This window comes from Malania oleifera, chromosome 5, assembly GCF_029873635.1.
Source record: "Malania oleifera isolate guangnan ecotype guangnan chromosome 5, ASM2987363v1, whole genome shotgun sequence".
Classification (NCBI taxonomy): domain Eukaryota; kingdom Viridiplantae; phylum Streptophyta; class Magnoliopsida; order Santalales; family Ximeniaceae; genus Malania; species Malania oleifera.
In genome coordinates, this window is record NC_080421.1 from 51172269 (window position 1) to 51195354 (window position 23086).

Here is a 23086-nt window from a genome sequence, read left to right on the forward strand (position 1 = left end):
AACGAGATCGATAGTCAGGACAACTTGGAGTTAACCACTCGTATGAACAAGATAGTCAAGACTACTTGGATGAGACCGCTTGAATGAACGAGATAGTCAAGAAAACTTGGAAGAGACCTCTTGAATGAACGAGATAGTCAGGACAACTTGTAAGAGACCTCTCGAATGAACGAGATAGTTAGGACAACTTAGAAGTGATTATTTGAATTTTAGAGGCGTTATGCCCCAATATTTGAAAAAACATATTTGGCAAGAACCGTTTGGATCTCAGGACTAATGCCCCAGTATTTGAAAAACATTTTAATAATAACAACTTGGATCTAGGGACCAAGTCATCACTATTTGAAAAATAAATTTGCAAGAATTACTTGGATCTAAGGACTGATGCCCTAGTACTTGTAGAATGTTTTTGCAATGACAACTTGGATCAGAGGGCCGATGCCTTAGTGTTTGAAAAATATTTTCACATGAACTACTTGGATCTGAGAACCAATGCCCCATGTCCCAAAGTAGAACTCCAACCATTTGAATTTATATAAAATAAGGATTTGACTGGGCAGGAATGAAAATGGATATGCAAAGCCTATGCAAGAAAACATATATTATATAAATGACTGGGTGCATGATATGATGATATAAATGTATGTTGTTTCCTATTATTTCTAATACTATGTATGCAATGTATGACAACCTTTTCTGTCCTAAGATCTTGACACCTATTTGATGGGAGAACAAAACTCTGTGACTCCAGCCTTGCTGTATCTTAAACCTCAATTTTTGTTATCAATGCCCTAGTTTATAAAATGTTGATGTTATGCAGAAAACGTCAACTTAATTCTTAATGTGAATGACTCAGGCCTTTGGCCATCTTAGGACTTGGCGCATCCTATATCTCAAGCAAACTATGGACCTATTCATCTTGAGAATTTTGAAAATGAGTTTGAATTTTTTTGACCACGGTACTTCTTTCTGGACTGTGCTCTTAGTGTTTAAAACCATTTTGAATTTAAATGAATAAACATGCAATCATATAATTCCACCTCATTTAAGTATGGAAGTGAAATGCACAAATCTGTTAATTTACCTGATTTTTGTGCTGGTTTAACAGGAAGTGGCTTTACTAGTATTTTGACGTCGTGTAGCTTCAATGCCAACTTAAAGAACCAATCAACGGGCAACCACCTCAAGATTTCCTTTCATCTTGATGACTCAGACTTGCTTTCTTTTTAGCATAACTAATTTTACTCATCTACTGTACCCATTTCCGCATTATTTTTCTATAAATCTAATGCCAACCTCCAATGATTTTTTCATGATTCGAGTCTTGCAAACCCATTTCAACCCTTTAATCCTAAATTGTGGCAAGGGTCTTATCAGTCTTCTGATCTCAAGACGACCTTTAAGACATGGGATGGAACATAGGCTAAGGATACAGGTTTTCATAAGAAAAGGGAAACCAAGGCCCAAACACACCTTCCCATAATGACATTTTATTCCCTAAGCTACCTAAGTACCTTATTAGGATCAGGTTATAACGTAGTTCAGACTCAACAACGATTCTAACAACTCATATGAGATCATATTTGCCAATCTAGAGAGGACTTTTATTTAGACGGTAGTGTAAGTTGAGGGTATTGGCTAAAGAAGAAAAGGATTTAATAGGACCCAAATTTATCAATTTTGTCGAAGGTAATATTTGGCTAAGGATCACCTATGAAACATTCCCCTTATTATTACCCTTTTTCCTTTATGCTTCCCCCTTTTTGCTTTATTTTATGTTTTTTTCTTGCGAGCATGCTTGGTTCATTCATTTTTTTGGATTTTCTTAGGGTTTAATCTTTCTGAAATTGCCCTAGTGTGGGGGATGATCCTTGGAGGGTGTAAGAAAGAAATTTTTCAGGCTGAACAGGGCTTTCAAGGGATTTCTTCTTTGATTTTGTTTTTGGGTAGTAGAAAAATGTCCTGCTATTCTTTCGGCCAATAATTGTTGCCTCAAATGAATTATCAAACACCAAAGGACCCGAACCTAGGTTAACTTTTGGAAAAATAGACTTTAAGAAAATTGGTTTAAATTCGGGTTTAAGTGGGTTAACAAGTGGTAACTCATTGTTAGGTTCTTTTTAGATACACTGGTCAGCCAAAGATAGCCACCCATCATTTGATTAGAATATGATTGCAATTTCCATAAGATACTCTTTGCAATTTCATAATACAAAGAAAAATATATTTTTATAGCATCAGAATTAATCGGGTGCAATAGATTATTCTCGTCCATATCAGCCAACAATAATGCTCCTCTTAAGAAAAACTTCTACACAACATAAGGCCATTCAAAGTACTTTTTTCTTTTTCTTTTTTTTTTGTTTTTGCAAGGATCACTATGGATTGTTGACATAATCTTTCAGCTCTAGTAATTAGGATTTCTTTTTTTAATGAAATGGATTCTCAAAGTCGATTATCGGTTCCAAGTTTTCTATACTTGCAAAACCATTTCCTATATCACAGCACAAAACGCAAGCAAAAATAGACAAAATCTGGCAGAAGGTGATGTAGTGAGACCCAAATGCATTTTATTCAATTTAAAACTCAAAAATAATTTGAACAAATAGAATTTATAGGGAAACGTCCTTTTTAAGAATAAAGAAATTTGCTGATTCTATCACTAGCTCTGTAACCACTTCCGTAAGCCACAACACTTCCTTGGCAGCCTTAGCTGGCCACTACCATATACTCCAACTCAGTAGTAGATAAAGCTACAAGCGATTGCACCATAGACCTCCAACAAATAGGTCCTCCCACAAGGGTAAATACGTACCCAATAGTAGACCTCCTATCATCCAAGCCTTCAGCGTAGTCAACATCAATGCACCCTACCACTGATGGATCACTCTATTGTCCACTGAATATGATGCCTTATCTGGTCGTACCCCTCAAGTACCCAAGAATCAACTTTACAGTATCCCAATGCTATCGACCCGATTTCGAAATAACTTGCTCACCATGTTGATAGCATGTGCCAGTTCTAGCCTCGTACACAACATGATATACATCAAACACCCCACTGCACTAGCATAGGGGAGCTTCGCCATATAACGAACCTCATCAACCAACCTTGGGCATTGGGTCGTAGATAGCCTGAAATGACTCACCAAAGGTGTGCTCACCGGCTTAACATTAGCCATGCTTAACCTCTCCAACACCTTCTCCATATAGCCACCTTAAGATAATCATATTCTCCCTGTAGCTCTGTCCCTATGAATCTTTATGCCAAGTATCCTCTTGGCTGCACCCAATTCTTTCATGTTGAACTCTTTTTCCCAAGAGAGTCTTTAACCGATTCACCTCAGTCATGTCTTTAGCAGTAGTTAGCATATTGTAAACATACGACATTATAAATATGAGAGACCCATCCTCAAGACTCCTTACATAGACACGACAATCGTACTCACACCTAATATAGAAAATACGGGTCATATATGCATCAAACCTTTTGCACCGCTGCCTCGAAGATTGCTTTAGCCCGTACAGTGACCTTTTTAATTTGTAGACTAAGTGCTCCTATCTAGGTATACTAAATCCTTATGGTTGTGTCATGTAAATTAGCTCCTCCAAATCACCATGGAGGAATGTCATATTTACGTCCATATGCTTCAAATGCATATCATGTTGCGCCACCAGTCACAATACTACTGTAATGGAAATACGCCTGACCACAGGGGGAGAAGATTTCATCATAATCTACTCCCTTCCTCTGTTTTTTACCCCTTCGCTACCAAGCGAGCCTTATACTTCTCTATTTCCATTTTTGAAACTTCTTCTTTCTTCTAGTATACCCACTTGCATCCAATCGCTTGCTTCCTAGCTAGAAGTTCCACCAAGTCCCATGTTTGGTTCTTATGCAATGACTCCATTTCTTTCACTATAACGCCTATCCAATTACCCTTCTCCTGGTTGTGCATGGCCTCTTGAAAGTGTTAGCTTTACCGTGATCCCAAGAAGGGGGGTGAATTGGTATTTTTAAAATTTATCTCCTAGGTATTCCTCCTAACAGCAGTATGTTCACAAGCCTATGGTCAATCCAGTGCAAATGATGTAAATATACCAGAAATTAAATAAAGCAATTTAGACAATCACACAAGCACCAGAAAGCAGTAAAGAAAGGATGACACGCAGATATGTTATCGAGGTTCGGCCAACTGCCTACGTCCCCGCCTTGTCTAACCAGCACAAGGATTATCACAATAACTTGCTCACTTAAACGGGTGGAGCGGCACCTATACAAACCAGGTCAAATTACCACAGGGCTGACCTTAACCTTTACACCAATCCTTACTGGGCTGGATTACCGCCCCCTCAGGCCACGCCTGGAATCTCTCAAGTATACAATCAAACGGTACAATATATGAGTGCTTTCACGTAAAGCAGATTTGTACCACAAATGCGCACAAACATATACAGCACAGATGATTTAATAATGTAAGCTCAATGTGGTCTAAACAGTTTAACTCTCAAGATGTTTTCTATTAATGTAGTGAGTACGTGAGAGTATCAATAATAATCTGTGTATCTCAAAATATTCAATCAAACATGTTTACACATACCACCAAGCAAGCCTCAAGAATATCAATTAGAGAATATCTCAATCACACAAATGTGTATATGCTTGGATTGCAAAATAGATAATCTTTGTTTTCGGAAAATGATATAAATACTTGTATAAATATTACCACAAAGATTAGTGTAACAAGCACAAATATCTTTTCACAAATAGTTCAATAAATTCCACAAGATATTTGAGTAAGCTTGAAATATGTTTTTGCAAACCAAAAACAAATATAAACTTCCAAAGATATTGCAATGATAATGCAACACTCCGAAGTTTACCACAAGTCTTCTTAGGGTAGGCTTATTAGCAAAGCCTCCTAAGAGAACTTAGGTTATGCTCTAGAGAGAAAAATCGATTCAACCACTTCAAACAATGAGAGCAAAACCTATTAGAATATACACTCCAAGCACTTACAAATGATTTTGAACTTGAAGAAGTAAGTTAAAGTGTTTTTAGGAAAGGTATGAGCAAATGGGAATCAAAAGAAAGTATTTTTGCTTGAGAGAGATTTTCTTAATCCTTTTTTCTAATCGATGCTTAATCCACCAAATGAAAGAGTATATATGGACATGCTGAAAATTTTGACCGTTGGGGACCTATTAGGGATTGTTAGAAAAGATTAATGACATTTAAATCAATTAAACCCTATTTAAAACATTTAACCGCGGTAAAAAAATAGGAGCAACCCGAGAGGTCCGGTCGACCAGAAATGGTTCGGTCGACCAGGACTCAAATGGCTCGGTCGACCAGGGGACTTTTGAACTGAAAGGCTCGGTCGATCAGAGAGGGCGATTTCCCAATTTTCCGAGTTTCGGTCGACCAAGGCATTTTGAACTGCTTGGTTCGGTCGACCAGACTGCTGGAAATTCTCCCAAGAACCCTCTGGTCGACCAGGTAGTTGTAGTACAAAAGTTCTTGGTCGACCAGATGGTCGACTGTTGACCCAGGAGGGTTTCAGTCGACCAGGGCCTTTTGAACTACAAGTTTCAGTCGACCAAGTGGTCAATCTTTGACCTAAAGGAGCTTCAGTCGACCAGGCCCTTTTGAACTACCTTTGCTGGTCGACCGGGTGGTCAAACTTTAATACAGGATGTCTTCGGTCGACTAGGCCAAAATGAACTGGCTTGGCTGGTCGACCGAAAGTGCATCGTGTGTGCATTTTGGTCCAATTTTGAAACAAACAAGCCCTATTCAAGTGCTTAGCAAATATATGTGAAAGTGTGAGTGTTCTAGAGGCACTTGGGGTCCAATTTGAAAACACCGAAAAAGTCCGGTGTCGGTTGACCGAAGGGTACACCCTAAGGTCTTTCTATGGTCATTTTCTCATTCATGGTTTGTTTGAGCTTACAAAATAAATCATGCATGTGATGTGTGTGCTTATTACAAACCGATTACCCTAATTACTATTGTAGACAAATTTCACTAAAATTATTACAATTAAGAGCATGAGTTTGTCTTCAAGCTTTGAGCTTTCACTTGCCATTAATGATATGCTAGTATGAACCTGCACATAAACTAGATATTTATTAAATACAATCGTATTTGTCATTATCAAAACTAGGGCGTGACCTATAAGGTCAACATTCTACCCCTTTTTGTTGGTGAAAAATCCGATTGGCAAAACTATAGGGTTAAGCCTAAGAAAGCTCCCCCTCACAAGATGCATCCAATGTATTCCCATTATTTTGCCTCTTTCCATCTCCCCCTTTTGGCAGCAGCAAGAAGGGCCATTGGAATTAAAGTCCTAGGCAATGGGTGTTTAGTACATTTATACAAGATCAATTTTGGAAAGAATTTTTGAAAAATTTCGGCAGAGTGCCGTTTGTAAATCGGACTTTCCAATAGTAACACTTGTATAAACGTAACCTGTTTTGAGTGTAAATTTCCTAGCAATTTATCCACAACTACTCAAACAGTTCAGTATGGTCCAATACAACAACTAAACTCTCAATAGTGAATTAGACAAGTTGTGCAACATAGAGGATAATCAATATAATCATGCAAGAGGTATATGTATAACATATGCACACAATCAACAAGTAGCTTTTTCACAAAGTCTCAAGCAAGAAAATAAATCCCATAAGAGAGCTCCCCCAAAAATTACGCAAGTTATGAGACATTTAAGTTTAGGAAGCTTCTCTACTATGCATTAAGCCTAACTCACGTCTAATTTGTATGAATCTATCCTCAGGTAGTGGCTTAGTGAATATATCGGCCCACTGTTCATTTGTGCAGACAAACTCAAGAGCCACATCTCCTTTTTGCACATGATCACGAAGAAAATGATGTCTAATCTCAATGTGTTTAGTTCGTGAATGTGAGATAGGATTTTTAGAGATGTTGATTGCACTAGTATTATCACATTTAATCGATATTGTTTCATAGTACAATCCAAAATCCACAAGTTGTTGTTTCATGTAAAGAGTTTGGGCACAACAACTTCCAGCCGCAATATATTTAGCTTCGGTAGTGGATAAGGCAACTGAGTTTTGTTTCTTGGAGAACCAAGAAACAAGAGATTGTCCTAAGTAATGACAGGTGCCGCTAGTGCTTTTTCTATCAACCTTACTGCCGGCAAAGTCAGTATCAGTGTAACTAACAATCTCAAAGGTAGTATGCTTAGGGTACCACAAACCTAACTCTATAGTTCCAACTAGATACCTAAGGATTCGTTTAACAGCTTTCAGATGAGATTCCTTAGGGTCAGCCTGAAATCTAGCACACATGCACACACTAAACATAATGTCAGGTCTACTAGCAGTGAGATATAGGAGACTTCCAATCATGCCACGATACAGTTTTACATCAACAGGGATTCCTTGCTCATCTTTATCAAGCTTTATGGAAGAGTTCATAGGTGTGCCAAGAATTTTACAATCCTCCATATTAAATTTCTTTAGCAAGTCCCTAATGTATTTAGATTGGCATATGAAAGTTCCATGATTAGCTTGCTTAATTTGTAGACCTAAGAAGAAACTAAGTTCACCCATCATACTCATTTCAAACTCACTTTGCATGCATTTGGCAAACTCATTACACAACTCATCATTGGTTGCTCCAAAAATGATACCGTCCACATAGATTTGAACAAGGAGCATATCATCATTTTTGGACTTGATGAAGAGTGTAGTGTCAATTTTTCCATGAGTAAACCCATTTTCTTGTAGAAAACCACTAAGCCTCTCATACCAAGCTCTAGGAGCTTGTTTCAATCCATACAAGGCTTTAGACAATCGGTAAACATGATCGGGATATTTATGACTCTCAAAGCCGGGTGGTTGTTCTATATATACTTCTTCATTAATATAGCCATTCAAAAAAGCGCTTTTAACATCCATTTGAAACAATTTAAAGTTTTTAAAAGTGGCAAAGGAAAGTAGCATACGAATGGCCTCTAATCTAGCAATAGGAGCATATGTTTCATCAATGTCAATCCCTTCCTGTTGGTTATACCCTTGGGCAACTAGTCTGGCTTTATTCCTAGTTACTACCCCATTTTCATCTTTCTTATTTCTATACACCCATTTAGTTCCAATGATGGTGTGCTCATTAGGCCTAGGAACTAAGGTCCATACTTTGCTTCTTTCAAATTGATTAAGTTCTTCTTGCATGGACATTACCCAAGATTCATCTTCTATGGCTTCTTTAATATTTTTAGGTTCTTCTTGGGATAAGAAAGCGGAGTGGTTTACTATATTTCTCAATGATGATCTTGTGGTTACTCCACGGGATGGTTCGCCTATGATTTGATCTATAGGATGACTTCTAATGTATTTCCAATCTCTAGGCAACTCCTGATTTCCATTTTCATTATCTTCAAGTGATTTTTTGTTTACTTCTTGATTTTCACTTGCATTCTTTTCAATGGACATTTACTCCAAGAATTTTCTAATATCAATATCATCTTCATTATCTTTATTAGAAAATGGATTAGACTCATCAAACACAACATGAATAGATTCAATCACAGTTAAAGTTCTTTTATTGAAAACCCTATATGCTTTACTATTAAGTGCATAGCCTAGGAAGATGCCTTCATTAGATTTAGAGTCAAATTTTCCTAGATGCTCATTATCTCTAAACACAAAACATTTACAACCAAACACATCAAAATAGGAAATATTAGGCTTATGGTTGTTCCACAATTCATAAGGGGTTTTATTAATTGATGGTCTAATTAACACCCTATTCACAACATAGCATGCAGTATTAATGGCCTCGGCCCAAAAATATTTAGGTAAGTTATGCTCATTCAACATAGTTCTTCCCATTTCTTGTAGTGACCTATTCTTTCTTTCAACTACACCATTTTGTTGAGGTGTCCTAGGTACAGAATAGTTATGTGATATGCCCTCTAAGTCACAATATTTTTCTATGCTTTCATTTTTGAATTTCGTGCCTCTATCACTTCTTATGTGAGTGATTTTATATCCTTTTTCATTCTGAATTCTCCTGCAAAGTTTGGTGAAATGTTCACATGATTCATTTTTATGTGCAAGAAATAACACCCATGTGAATCTAGAAAAATCATCCACAATTACAAAAGCGTAAGATTTACCACCAAGACTTTGCACAGAATTAGGTCCAAATAGATCTAGGTGAAGCATCTCCAAAGGTCTAGTAGTAGATATAAATTTCTTTTTCTTAAAACTAGATTTTGTTTGCTTACCCATTTGACATGCATCACATATTTTATCCTTTACGAAAGACATTTTAGGCAAACCTTTAACTAATTCTTTTCTAACAAGTTTAGACAATAAATCCATGCTAGCATGCGCCAAATGCCTATGCCACAACCAACTAGCTTCATTTATAGCAGAAAAGCATGTTACTTGTTGTGAAACTAAATTATTAAGAGATGTAGCATAAACATTTTCATGTCTATCAGCAGTAAAGAGCACTTTATGATCTGTTTTATTTTCTACTATGCATTTGTCATTTTCAAATGATACTCTATATCCTATGTCACACAATTGGCTTATGCTAAGTAGATTGTGTTTCAGTCCATAAACCAACAGAACATTATCAATAGTAGGAGAGGAATCCTTACCAACCTTACCTACCCTGATAATGCGTCCTTTGGCATTGTCTCCAAATATCACATAGCCTCCATCCTTGGGAACAATTGAAGTGAATTTTCCCTTGTCGGTGGTCATGTGCCGTGAGCACCCACTATCTAAGTACCACCGGTCCTTGGATGAGAATGATCTTAGGCATACCTACAAAATAAGTTAAGTGACTGATGCTGGTCCCCAAATTTTATTGGGTCCATGGGGGTTAGTAGCAGGGCCTCCCTTAACTACCCATACCTTCCTAATTTTAGCATGCTTATTCCTAAGTGGACAATCAAATTGAATGTGACCAATCTATTTACATTTAAAACATTTCAATCTACACTTAGGTTCTTTAGGAGGGATATGAGATTTTGACTCACGTGTAAAATGTCCTAAGTAAAGATTTGGTCGTCTAACATTTTCAATGCCATTAAAACCAAGACCCTCTTTACTCAAGGAATTTCTTTGGGCACCAAGTAATCTTTCAAAATTTTCTTTACCCTTTGTGAATTTAAAAATGATTTTGGAGCTATCCTCCAATTTCCTCTCAAGCTCAGCAATAGTGGTATCTTTTTCTTTTAAAATAGATGCATGAGAGGTTTTTGCCATATTAAACAATTTTGACCAATTTTCACATTTCTTTTTCAAATTATTATTTTCTTTGGTCATTTTGCCTAGCAATTTTGAAACACGAATATATTCAAATTGTAATTCTCTAAATGTAGGCGTGCTATCAGAATCACAATCATTAGATGAATAATAAGAAGATGATGAACTAGAAAACGATACCTCATCCCCGTGTGCCATTAAGCACAGATTAGTGACCTTAGTGTCACTATAATCTGAATCCGAGTTGCTTCTGCTGAATTGGTCCCATGAAGTCCCAACCTTCATCGCTTTCTTCTTTTTCTTAGCCTCCTTTTTCAGTAGTGGGCAATCGAGTTTGATGTGCCCCACTTTGTTGCAGTTGTAGCATGTAGGAGCATTTGATTTTTCCTTTCTTTTACTGGACTCTCCCTTCTCATTTGTGGAGTCTCTATATTTTTTTAAACGGCTTCTTGTTCTTCTTGAAAAATCTACTAAACCTTTTGGTTAGCATGACCATTTCCTCATCAATGTCAGACTCACTATACTCATTAGATGTGTCATTAGATGCTTTTAGTGCAGTCACCTTCTTAGCCCTGTTATGCTCATTAAGTCTTTCATTTATGGACAGTTCATAAGTGATAAAGGAACCTATCAGTTCATCTAAGCTCATGGCCATAAGGTCTCTACCCTCAGCAATGGCCGTAGCCTTAACTTCCCAAACAGGAGGTAAGCCTCTAAGGATCTTCCTGATCATCTCATATGTGGGATAGGTATTTCCTAATGCATGCAGTGAGTTTATGATGTGTGTGAATTTAGTGTACATGCTCTGAATGGACTCACTTGCATTCATCCTAAAGGCCTCATACTCACTAGTCAACATATCTATCCTACTGTCCTTCACATCTCTAGTACCCTCATATGTGACCTATAACTTATCCCATATTTCTTTTGCAGTAGAACATGTCATAATCCTGTTAAATTCATTTACATCAAGACTACAATATAATATATTCATGGCAGTGGCATTAAGACTAACAACTTTCATATCATCATCATCATATTCATCCTCAGTCTTAGGAATCCTAGCTGCACCCTCAATTCTCATAGGTACATAGTTTCCCTTAGAGACAATCCTCCACACCTTCCAATCAGTATTCTGAAGGTAGATGCGCATCCTCTGTTTCCAGAAGGTGTAATTAAAACTGCTGAAAACAGGAGGTCGTGTGGAAGATGGTCCCTCAGGAAAAGGGGTCACGGAGCTATGAGCCATATGTGATCTTTGTGCAAAATAACAATTAGTCTATGCTACGTGGTTCTGATACCAATTTTTAGCTTTACCGTGATCCCAAGAGGGGGGGGGGTGAATTGGTATTTTTAAAATTTATCTCCTAGGTATTCCTCCTAACAACAGTATGCTCACAAGCCTATGGTCAATCCAGTGCAAATGATGTAAATATACCAGAAATTAAATAAAGCAGTTTAGACAATCACACAAGCACCAAAAAGCAGTAAAGAAAGGATGACACGCAGATATGTTATTGAGGTTCGGCCAACTGCCTACGTCCCCGCCTTGGCTAACCCGCACAAGAATTATCATAATAACTTGCTCACTTAAACGGGTGGAGCGGCACCTATACAAACCAGGTCAAATTACCACAGGGCTGACCTCAACCTTTACACCAATCCTTATCGGGCTGGATTACCGCCCCCTCAGGCCACGCCTGGAATCTCTCAAGTATACAATCAAACGGTACAATATATGAGTGCTTTCACGTAAAACAGATTTGTACCACAAATGCACACAAACACATACAGCACAGATGATTTAATAATGTAAGCTCAATGTGGTCTAAACAGTTTAACTCTCAAAGATGTTTTCTATCAATGTAGTGAGTACGTGAGAGTATCAATAATAATCTGTGTATCTCAAAATATTCAATCAAACATGTTTACACATACCACCAAGCAAGCCTCAAGAATATCAATCAGAGAATATCTCAATCACACAAATGTGTATATGCTTGGATTACAAAATAGATAATCTTTGTTTTCGGCAAATGATATAAATACTTGTATAAATATTACCACAAAGATTAGTGTAACAAGCACAAATATCTTTTCACAAATAGTTCAATAAATTCCACAAGATATTTGAGTAAGCTTGAAATATGTTTTTGCAAACCAAAAACAAATATAAACTTCCAAAGATATTGCAATGATAATGCAACACTCCGAAGTTTACCACAAGTCTTCTTAGGGTAGGCTTATTAGCAAAGCCTCCTAAGAGAACTTAGGTTATGCTCTAGAGAGAAAAATCAATTCAACCACTTCAAACAATGAGAGCAAAACTTATTAGAATATACACTCAAAGCACTTACAAATGATTTTGAACTTGAAAAAGTAAGCTAGAGTGTTTTTAGGAAAGGTATGAGCAAATGGGAATCAAAAGAAAGTATTTTTTCTTGAGAGATATTTTCTTAATCCTTTTGGCTAATCGATGCTTAATCCACCAAATGAAAGAGTATATATAGACATACTGAAAATTTTGACCGTTGGGGACCTATTAGGGATTGTTAGAAAAGATTAATGACATTTAAATCAATTTAATCCTGTTTAAAACATTTAACCGCAGTAAAAAAATAGGAGCAACCCAAGAGGTCCGGTCGACCAGAAATGGTTCGGTCGACCAGGACTCAAATGGCTCGGTCGACTAGGGGACTTTTGAACTGAAAGGCTTGGTTGACCGGAGAGGGCGATTTCCCAATTTTCTGAGTTTCGGTCGACTAGGGCATTTTGAATTGCCTGGTTCGGTCGACCAGACCGCTGGAAATTCTCCCGAGAACCCTCCAGTCGACCAGGTAGTTGTAGTACAAAAGTTCTCGGTCGACCAGATGGTCAACTGTTGACTCAGGAGGGTTTTGGTCGACTAGGGCCTTTTGAACTACAAGTTTCGGTTGACCGAGTGGTCAATCTTTGACCCAAAGGATCTTCGGTCAACCACGCCCTTTTGAACTACCTTTGCTGGTCGATCGGGTGGTCAAACTTTGATACAGGATGTCTTCGGTCGACTAGGCCAAAATGAACTGGCTTGGCTGGTCGATCGAAAGTGCATCGTGTGTGCATTTCGGTCTCGTTTTGAAACAAACAAGCCCTATTCAAGTGCCTAGCAAATATATGTGAAAGTGTGAGTGTTCTAGAGGCACTTGGGGTCCAATTTGAAAACACTGAAAAAGTCCGGTGTCGGTCGACCGAAGGGTACACCCTAAGGTCTTTCTATGGTCATTTTCTCATTCATGGTTTGTTTGAGCTTACAAAATAAATCATGCATGTGATGTGTGTGCTTATTACAAACCGATTACCCTAATTACTATTGTAGACAAATTTCACTAAAATTATTACAATTAAGAGCATGAGTTTGTCTTCAAGCTTTGAGCTTTCACGTGCCATTAATGATATGCTAGTATAAACCTGCACATAAACTAGATATTTATTAAATACAATCGTATTTGTCATTATCAAAACTACAGCGTGACCTATAAGGTCAACAGAAAGGTAGTAGGATCTCCACTACTAGTGATAATCGCATAAGACACTATATCATTAAAAACGTACATGGTAGGTGGTCTGATTACAGGTCTAGGTCTATCTACAGCTATGCTACAAAGCAACTGCTAGTCATCCGAGCTAAAACTCCTTGAATTCTGAATACTATCATTTCCACCCTGAGTTTCTGAATCCACCTACACCACTAGCTTATCTCTCAAGCTAGGCACTCCCTGCATGTCTGCCCTGAATCTCCAACTCCACCTGAATCACATGCTTGTTGCTGCTGTAATTTTCTAGCACCCGTTCCTTTATTTCTTCCTGAGTATGCCGCAACATGATTTTTTCATAAAAAAATCACGTCCCTATTGATCACCACCTTGTTTTCTACTAGATCCCACAGTTTGAGCCCTGTCACGACTTTTTAATATCCCACAAAGATACACCGTCTAGACTTCACCTCAACCTTAGATCTCTCCTCACCAAGAATATGTACATAGGCTGGACACCCAAATACTCTTAGTCTCGAGTAGTCTATCTCGTTTCCCGTCTATAGCTCCAGAACAACTTTCCCATCCTTAGATGCCTTTGGTAATCTGTTGACCAAGAAACAAGTCATACTAATCGCCTCATCCTAGAAATTCATGACGAGCACAACATGTAATCTGAGGCATTGAGCACTTTCAGCTAAGGTTCAGTTCATCCTTTCCGCCACACCATTTTTTTGCAGTGTCCGACATACTGTAAAATACCTCCTTATGCCATGCTACTCGTAGAACCCTATGAAACCCGAGTTAGTGTACTCAGTTCCATTGTCTATCCTGAGGAACTTGATATTTCTCCCGGTCCTATTTTTCACCTCAGCTTTCCACAGTTTAAACTTGGGAAACATCTCTGACTTGTGCCGCTTGAAGTAAACCCAGACATTTCTTGAATAATTGAAATTTAGGAATAGCTTACCAAGAGGGCGGGGGGGCAATAACTTGGTTTCTTTTAAACAATAAGCAAGACAACTAACAAAACATTCAATCTTCAACCACACAAATAATTAAACTAGTCAAGCCTATCAACCACAATGCTCAAACCAACAACCAATTTGATTGCCAAATATAAATTCACTTCAGCACTATTAGATTGATGAAATCATTCAAGATTTAGCACTTTCTAAAATATAAACACAGTTCACTCAATCTCATGCCTTATACCACACAATCACAATATATTAATGGTATATGTAACTTTCAGCTTTTGTATTGTGTTCAACCCTGTAGTAAATGCGAGTTTGAACAAAGCCCTATATATATGAAAATGCATCTTTAATGTGATGTTCAATATAAGATCCAACTGCTCTTTCCAAACTTCAGAATTCAAATAAACTCTTAAGTTAGTTTATCTTTGGGATGTTTAGCCAAGTAACATAACCCCCTTTGGTTTCTACAAAGAATGGTTCAACCAACGTACTCCCTTTCGGTTTCTGTAACCCAAATCAAAATCAAAATTTAAGGTTTACTTAATTTCCAAATATAAGTAGTTTATATGATTTTCAAAGTTAAATCATCCACGCAATTTAAATATGTACTGAAAATAAAGAACAACAAAAGAGAGAGTGAGACGGAGATTTTTACGAGGCTTGGCTTATACCCAGCCTACATCCTGGCCTTTGGAAAACCAGCAAAGGATTCACTAATTTTGTTCAGTGGACGGGTGGAACAAAACCTTTACAAGTGATACCCCACGCTCAAACACTCCTTCACTAGGCTAGACCCGCCTCTCCAAACGATGTCCCCTCGTTCAGTCACTCCTTTAGGCTAGAGCCCGCCTCTCTAAGCAATATCCCCTTGCTTAGCCAACGATCCAAAAAATTCTTGGAACGTCAAAGAACTATAGGAAACAAGATATAATATGCGTACAAATATACTCTCACAAAGAGCAAGTTAGTACAAGTTCAACACTATATACTTTAATGTAAAATATCAATATGAAATAGAATGAAGCTTAAGTGTATAATTCACCAATATCCTTCTTAGATGAGGATTAGCAGTAGGAATTTAGAGAAGGAAGGATTAGTACTTCAGAATATCTTAGCAAAAGAGATTTGCAATGAGTGAGGAAGAAAACTTTGGAAGAACAAGAGTGCTTTCAGCTTCTCAAAACAGATTTTTGAATTCTTGGATGTATTTTGATTTGCAAAACCATGTTTTTATAGGCTTTCAAACTTGTTTCCATGTTTCTAAAGTTTCCTTGGAGTGTTTCCCAAAATTTTAAAAATTTTGGAGCCCAAGCAACTCATATTTAAAAATTAAAAATTTTAAAATTTATGCTCGTTGAACAGTGTTCAGATGACTGAAATCTTGGGTTCAGTCATCTGAGGTGGTTTTTCCTTAAAAAAAAAAAAATTTAGCAAAAAATCTTCAAATGACTGAACTTAATCTTCAGCCATCTGAAGTTATTCTTCAGACATCTGAAGTTACACTTCGGTCATCTGAAGTAGTTCTGTGTGCTGTTCAGTCAGTGGAAGTTCCACCCGTGAACAGTGTTTGGTTAGCTGACAGTTGTGACCCCATTTCAGTGTTTTGCTCATAACACTTTCTATATAACTCCAAATTAGGTGTTATTGGTATAAAAAGAAAGCTAAGAGAAAATAATACAACCTTTAAGTTGAACATGTTTTAAAATAATGAGTTTTTGATAGAGAAAAAGGCACTTCAGATGTATAAAAAGTGACAGGATTTGGAAAAATTCTTTTTTGTGCTTTTCATTCCAAAAATGATTCTAACTTTTTTAAAATAATTTTTGACCTTATAAAAATATTTTCTAAGTATTTTAAAAGGTATCTAGGTCTAAGAAGTTAACCTAAGAGTTTCATAATATTTTAAACAATATTTTAAACATTAAAGCACTTACATGAGACTTCTAAGACATTGACATTCTAAACACTCAAGTCTTCATGCTTGCTTTGACTCTTTCTTGGTCTTCAAGCTTTACTATTCTTTGAGCTCTCTCACTTTGCCTTTCTTTGGCTCTCTTGACTTTAATATTCCTTGACTTTCAACAACTCATTCATGTCCTCATATTCTTCAAGTTTTAATATATCATCTTTAAATCCATGCTTTGATCTTTAAATCCATGCTTTGACTCTTTTAAGCTTCATTTGATCCTTGTCAGCACTTTGACCTTACTTTCTCATATATGAGCCTTGAAATAACACTACTTACACAAATACGTTAAATTTCACTTGTTTGTTAGCATCAAAACAAGATAACAAGATTTTAAGCCTTGTAAGGCCAACAATCTCCCCCTTTTTGATGATGACAAATAAGGAGCAAAAATGTGAGTAAGCCTTAAAAAATGATCTTAATAAGATCAATATTAATTTAATCAATCACGCTCATCACTTTCTTTTGGTTTTACAAGCTTTTTCAATGAATATTAAATACTTAAATACTTCTTTTGAATAGATATTATGCTCATGCTCAATTATGCTCAATTTTTGCTTCACAATTTCTCCCCCTTTTGACATCAATCAAAAAGAAAAAAAATGATTTAAATTCAAATACAAGTCATTTTAAGCATATTAATAACCATGTATTCCAAACATATGTACACACTCAAATTATTATTTTTCAATATAGCATGGGTAGTGTGTAGCTCACAGCATTTATTCAAGATACCAGCTGATACTAATTTGATGGTTTTTATGATACCAATTTAAAATTTAAAATTTAATTCGTGATATCAATTGATTAATGATTCGTGACACTCCCCATGAATTCAATACATTCAGTTTTGTTATTAATTTTGCTTTTATCATCCCATGTAAAATATTGAATCATATCATGTATCAAATATCAATATCATGCTAAGATCATCAATGTCACATCATGCTTATAGACATAATAATGCTTATAAATAATTTGACTTTGTGATACCAAGTGAGCTTTTAGATTTGATATCTATTGAAATTTTTAACATGTGATACCAAAAATACTTTATAGATACCAAAGCTTAATATCACATAATGTATAGTTCATGGATATCAATATAACTACTATATCTTTCATAACTCATAGATAAAAAACAGTATGTTTATCCATGTGATTCATTTAAAATCATGCATGTTCAAGAATTATCCTAATATCAAAAATTTATGCTTAAGCTAAATAATCTCATTCTCAATTTTCAACATAGTGAACCATACTTTTCAATATAAATCAAGTCAAGTTAATTAATACACATGTTGCATATAGCATATCAACACATCACATGTAGGCAAGTAAGCATGTAGCATGTAACATCAAGGCGCTTGTAACGTCCCTCAATTTCTTAACATAAAATATCACATAATAAATAAAATGGTCAACCCGAACCCCTGGGTAGTGGGGACACCTGTCAAACACAGCGGAAAACCTAGCAGCAGTAAACATAAAATCTCAAACATCCGATCGTAAAACATAATACCAGAGCATTCTATACATCCTCACATACATCCAAATATCTCTAGGGTCAAACACAAAATAACTCTGACGCTATTACAAAATCTTACCCTTCTCACAGGGTAATCTCACTAGCTCAATGGCGGCCCTGACCCTCCAGTCTCTCAGGAGCTCTTGAAAAATTAATTAAGTTTGGGGGTGAGACACTTCTCAGTAAGGGAAAATAAACTAAATACAGCTGTGTGGCAACATGAATATTCAATGCATTTGTACGTATACAGTACATTTCATAATTCTATAAACATAATCATATCGTACTGGGTAAACATATATTTTCACATCTGTTAATAAATCATATCATACATAAAATCATCTGTTATAACTGTAGTACTGAAAACAAACCTAGGATGACTAGCTAGCTGGTGTCATGTATTACCCCCCATGACGGGTTGTGCAGCCTGAAGGCGGGACCCGACAATAGCTGGCCGACCACTGAGGAATCAAATATGTCTGTAAGTACAATGAGCCCGCCACACCCTGGTCCGGACTGCCAGGTGGACGTCCACACTCTACTGAAAGCCACATCGACTATCCATCTCCCATCCCCTTGTGGGACGGTAGCACTAATAAGGCCTCATGCCAAAATGAACCCATAGCTACGGTACCGAGCTCCTGGTCTAAACTAAACTAACATCCTGGTTGTGAAAACATATAATACATGATCACACGTAACATCATTACGGCCTCGTGCCGAAAACATAGATACGGTCTCGCGCCAAAAATCATACATATGGCCTCACGCCAAAATTGTTTCAGGTATATATATACTGAAAATACATCATTTATTACATAATCATCAAAACCATCACAACATAACTCATATTTTCATAATACCTGAAATCATGCTTCGTTCGTAAAATCTTTCACATCATAATACATTTCACATAAAATAATATTCATGCCACACATATGCTGTTAAAAGTCATACTTCATATTCTAAAATCATGAATTCCTTACATCTCATACATACATATACATTTTAAGGATCATAGCAGTATTTTCCCAATCGTACATTTCATTTGTAATACACAATATAACATATGCTTTTTTGAAAATAAATTTACTCATAATCAATAATAATTTGTATGGAAAATTACTGCTTTAGTTTATTCCCTTACCTGCCTACTGAGAAATTCCTTAGGACCCAAAATTTCACGCCCTTGGCGCCCAAAATTTAATTCCTGCAATTTACTTTTTCCCCAGATTAATTAATTTATTTCTCCAAAATAATACTCATCTAGCCTTCCTTAGGCTCCATATATCTCAAATTAATATTTAAACTATTATTTAACATCCCCACTTAATTTTTCAAGTTTTTCCTGCGGGTCCCAAAATTACACCCGCGGCGCTCACCCGATGCCTAAATTCCAGAAATCCTACTTCAGTCCCAAATGTTTAATATTTTAGCATTTCTAAATTAATGCTAACTAATTAAAAATAAGCCCCTTAATAATCGCCGCACCCCAAATTTGGGGTTTTGGCCCGACACTCCCATGGGAATTCCATTCCACTAGACTTGTAGAGAATCATCCCTAGATTCTCGTGGTGGTGTCCATTCGTCAATTGGGCTTATATTTTGCAAGAAATTAAAGAAAAAGGGGAAAATGGCTTACCCTAGGGAATACGCTTACGCCGCTCCTACCACCGATCCACTCCGGTAGAAATGACGGCAGCAGCGAATGGAGTCTAGTGGTATCTTCGGATTTTGGATTGGGTGAAAATCCGTCATGAAATCGAGGAGAGAGGGAGAGAGAACGTGAGGAGAGAGAGAGAGTTCTGAGAGTTGCAGGTAAAAAAAAATAAATAAATAAATAAAGAAGAAGAAGAAGAAGAAGAAAAGTAACTTTGAATCTCTTGAAGCTTGCTGAAGCTTCAGGAGGATAAATATAATAATAATAATAATAATATATTTAATTAATATTAATAATAATATATTTTATTAATAAATAAAAATAAATTTAATTAATTTTTTTTTTTCTTTTTTCTTTTTAAATCCGATTAATTAATTAATTTTTTTTAAAAAAAATTTTAATTCTTTAATTTTTATTTTTATTTTTGGAAATCAATCTACTAATCTTTTATATCTCTTTTTGGGGTTTTTACAACGCTTATATAATAAGCTTAGATTTGATATTTTCTTTATATTTTCTTAAGTTAAGCCTTGTAAAAAGTCATCCTATGATTTTGGCCAACAATGTCATTTTCTATTTTATATATGTGTGAAGTCATTATTTCTTTTTTGGTACCCATATTTTCTTGGGTCCGGAGGGTTTTTCAAGGGAGGTTTCTTTTATTTTTCATACTTGTTTGGTTTTAACACCTTTCCTCTTAAACGGACATTCAAACTTTATATGCCCCTTTTTCTTGCATTAATAGCATATGGTGTTTGTGTAGGCAATAGAAGATGTGCAAGTATAGTCTTTGGATTCTTTCGAGAAATATTCCATATAAGAATTCTTTTTCTTTTTATTTTTAATTCCATTGAAACCAATGCCTTCTTTATTTAGAGACATTCTTTGTAAGCCAATCATCTTATAAAGGTTTTCCTTTCCTTTTGTGAAGTTGTAAATAATTTATCCTTATATTTGATTTGATTCTTGAGATCATTTAACTCTATGTCTTTCTTGTTATCAACATTTTTTAATGATTTCTCTAATTCTAGAGATAATTTTCTAATTCTATCCTCTAATTCAGAAATATACATATCTTTCTCATATATGGTAAAGGATAAGGATCGAAGGTCTTCTATCATTTGGTCATTCTTGCTTTCTAGTTTCTCAATTTTCAAGTTGTTTTCTTTTTCAACAAGATTTTTGGATTCTATTTCTTTCATTGCTGATTCATACTTATGTTCTAATTACTTGAGTTTTGAGTCTTTATCTCTTTCAGCATTCTTTAAGAATTCTAACTCTTTCATTAAACTTTCATTATTATTCTTCGATGAGGTGTTTTGTTTATTTGCTTTCATCAGCATCTTATGTACTTTAAATAGATCATTTTGAAGTTCATCATAAGATGACATACTCTCATCACTTGATTCATCACTACAAGAATTATTTGAAGATTTAGTTGAGGAGCTTTCTTCGTTGTCCCATGCCATAAAGCATGTGTAAGCAACCTCTTGGTCGCTTGATTCATATTCTGAACTACTTGTACTATCCCAAGTAGTGGCTTTCATGGCTTTTTTGTTTTTCTTCTTAGACTCTTTATTTAGTAGTGGACATTCCGATTTTATAAGTCTGACTTTATTGCAATTATAGCATGTAGGAGTTTTATTTTTAGATTTCTTTTTGCTGATTTCTTCTTCTTCTTCATCTGATTCAAATTTGGATTTTCTTTTGAATTTATTTTTCCTTCTTAGAATCTTTGCTAACATTTTAGATATGAAGGCTACTTCATCTTCATCCATTTCACTACTTGAGTTGTCTTTTAAGACTTTAAAGGCTATTGACTCTTGGGTTTTGGTTTTCCCGCTCTTTTCATTCATTGTCATTTCATATGTGAGGAGAGAATCTATAAGCTCATCTAAGGATGTGTTTTTTAGATTTCTACCTTCCGTGATAGCAGTAGCCTTCCCACATGGAGGGAAGGCCTCTTAGAATTTTTCTTATTATCTCATAAGTAGTGTAAGTTTTTCCTAAGGCATTTAGGGAATTGATTATGTGGGTAAACTTGGTATACATGCTAGATACGGATTCATCTGGGTTCATTCTAAATGATTCATATTTACTTGTAAGCATATCAACCCTATTATCCCTAACATCCGTTGTTCCTTCATATGTTACTTCTAGCTTATCCCATATCTCCTTAGCTGATTTGCATGCCATTACTCTATTAAATTCATTAGCATCCAAGGCACAATATAAAGCATCTATAGCACTTGAATTTTTTTGGAGCATTTTATAATCTTGATCGGTCATATCTTTCTTCTCTTTTGGGATTTTTTTTCCATCTACTATCTTAGTGGGAATTTGATCTCCATCTATAATAACTTCCCATACTTTCCAATTCATCGTTTGGAGATAGATTTGCATTCTCTTTTTCCAAAACGTGTAGTTCAAACCACAAAAGATAGGAGGCCTAGTTGAAGATTGTCCCTCTCCAAAGGGAGCTACGCCTATGTGAGCCATTAGGATCTTTCTATAGTTACTTGTTAAGAATTACTATAACCCCGCTCTGATACCAATTGAAATTTAGGAATAGCTTCCCAAGAGGGGGGGTGGGGGTGAATTAGCTTTTGAAACTTTCTTTTTAGATCTTTTTTAAAGTCCTTGACTTCTTTTAATATTTAACCAATTCTTTGACTTGTTTATTTATTTTTCAATCAAACAATAACTTGGTTTCTCTTAAACAATAAACAAGACAACTAATAAAACATTCAATCTTCAACCACACAAATAATTAAACTAGTCAAACTTATCAACCACAATGCTCAAACCAACAACCAATTTGATTTCCAAATATAAATTCACTTCAGCACTATTAGATTAATGAAATCATTCAAGATTTAGAACTTTCTGAAATATAAACACAGTTCACTCAATCTCAAGCTTTATACCACACAATCACAATATATTAATGGTATATGTAACTTTCAGCTTTTGTATTGTGTTCAGCCCTGTAGTAAATGCGAGTTTGAACAAAGCCCTGTATATATGAAAATGCATCTTCAATGTGAGGTTCAATATAAGATCCAACTGCTCTTTCCAAACTTTAGAATTCAAATAAACTCTTAAGTTAGTTTGTCTTTGGGATGTTTAGCCAAGTAACGTACTCCCGTATGGTTTTCGCAAAGAATGGTT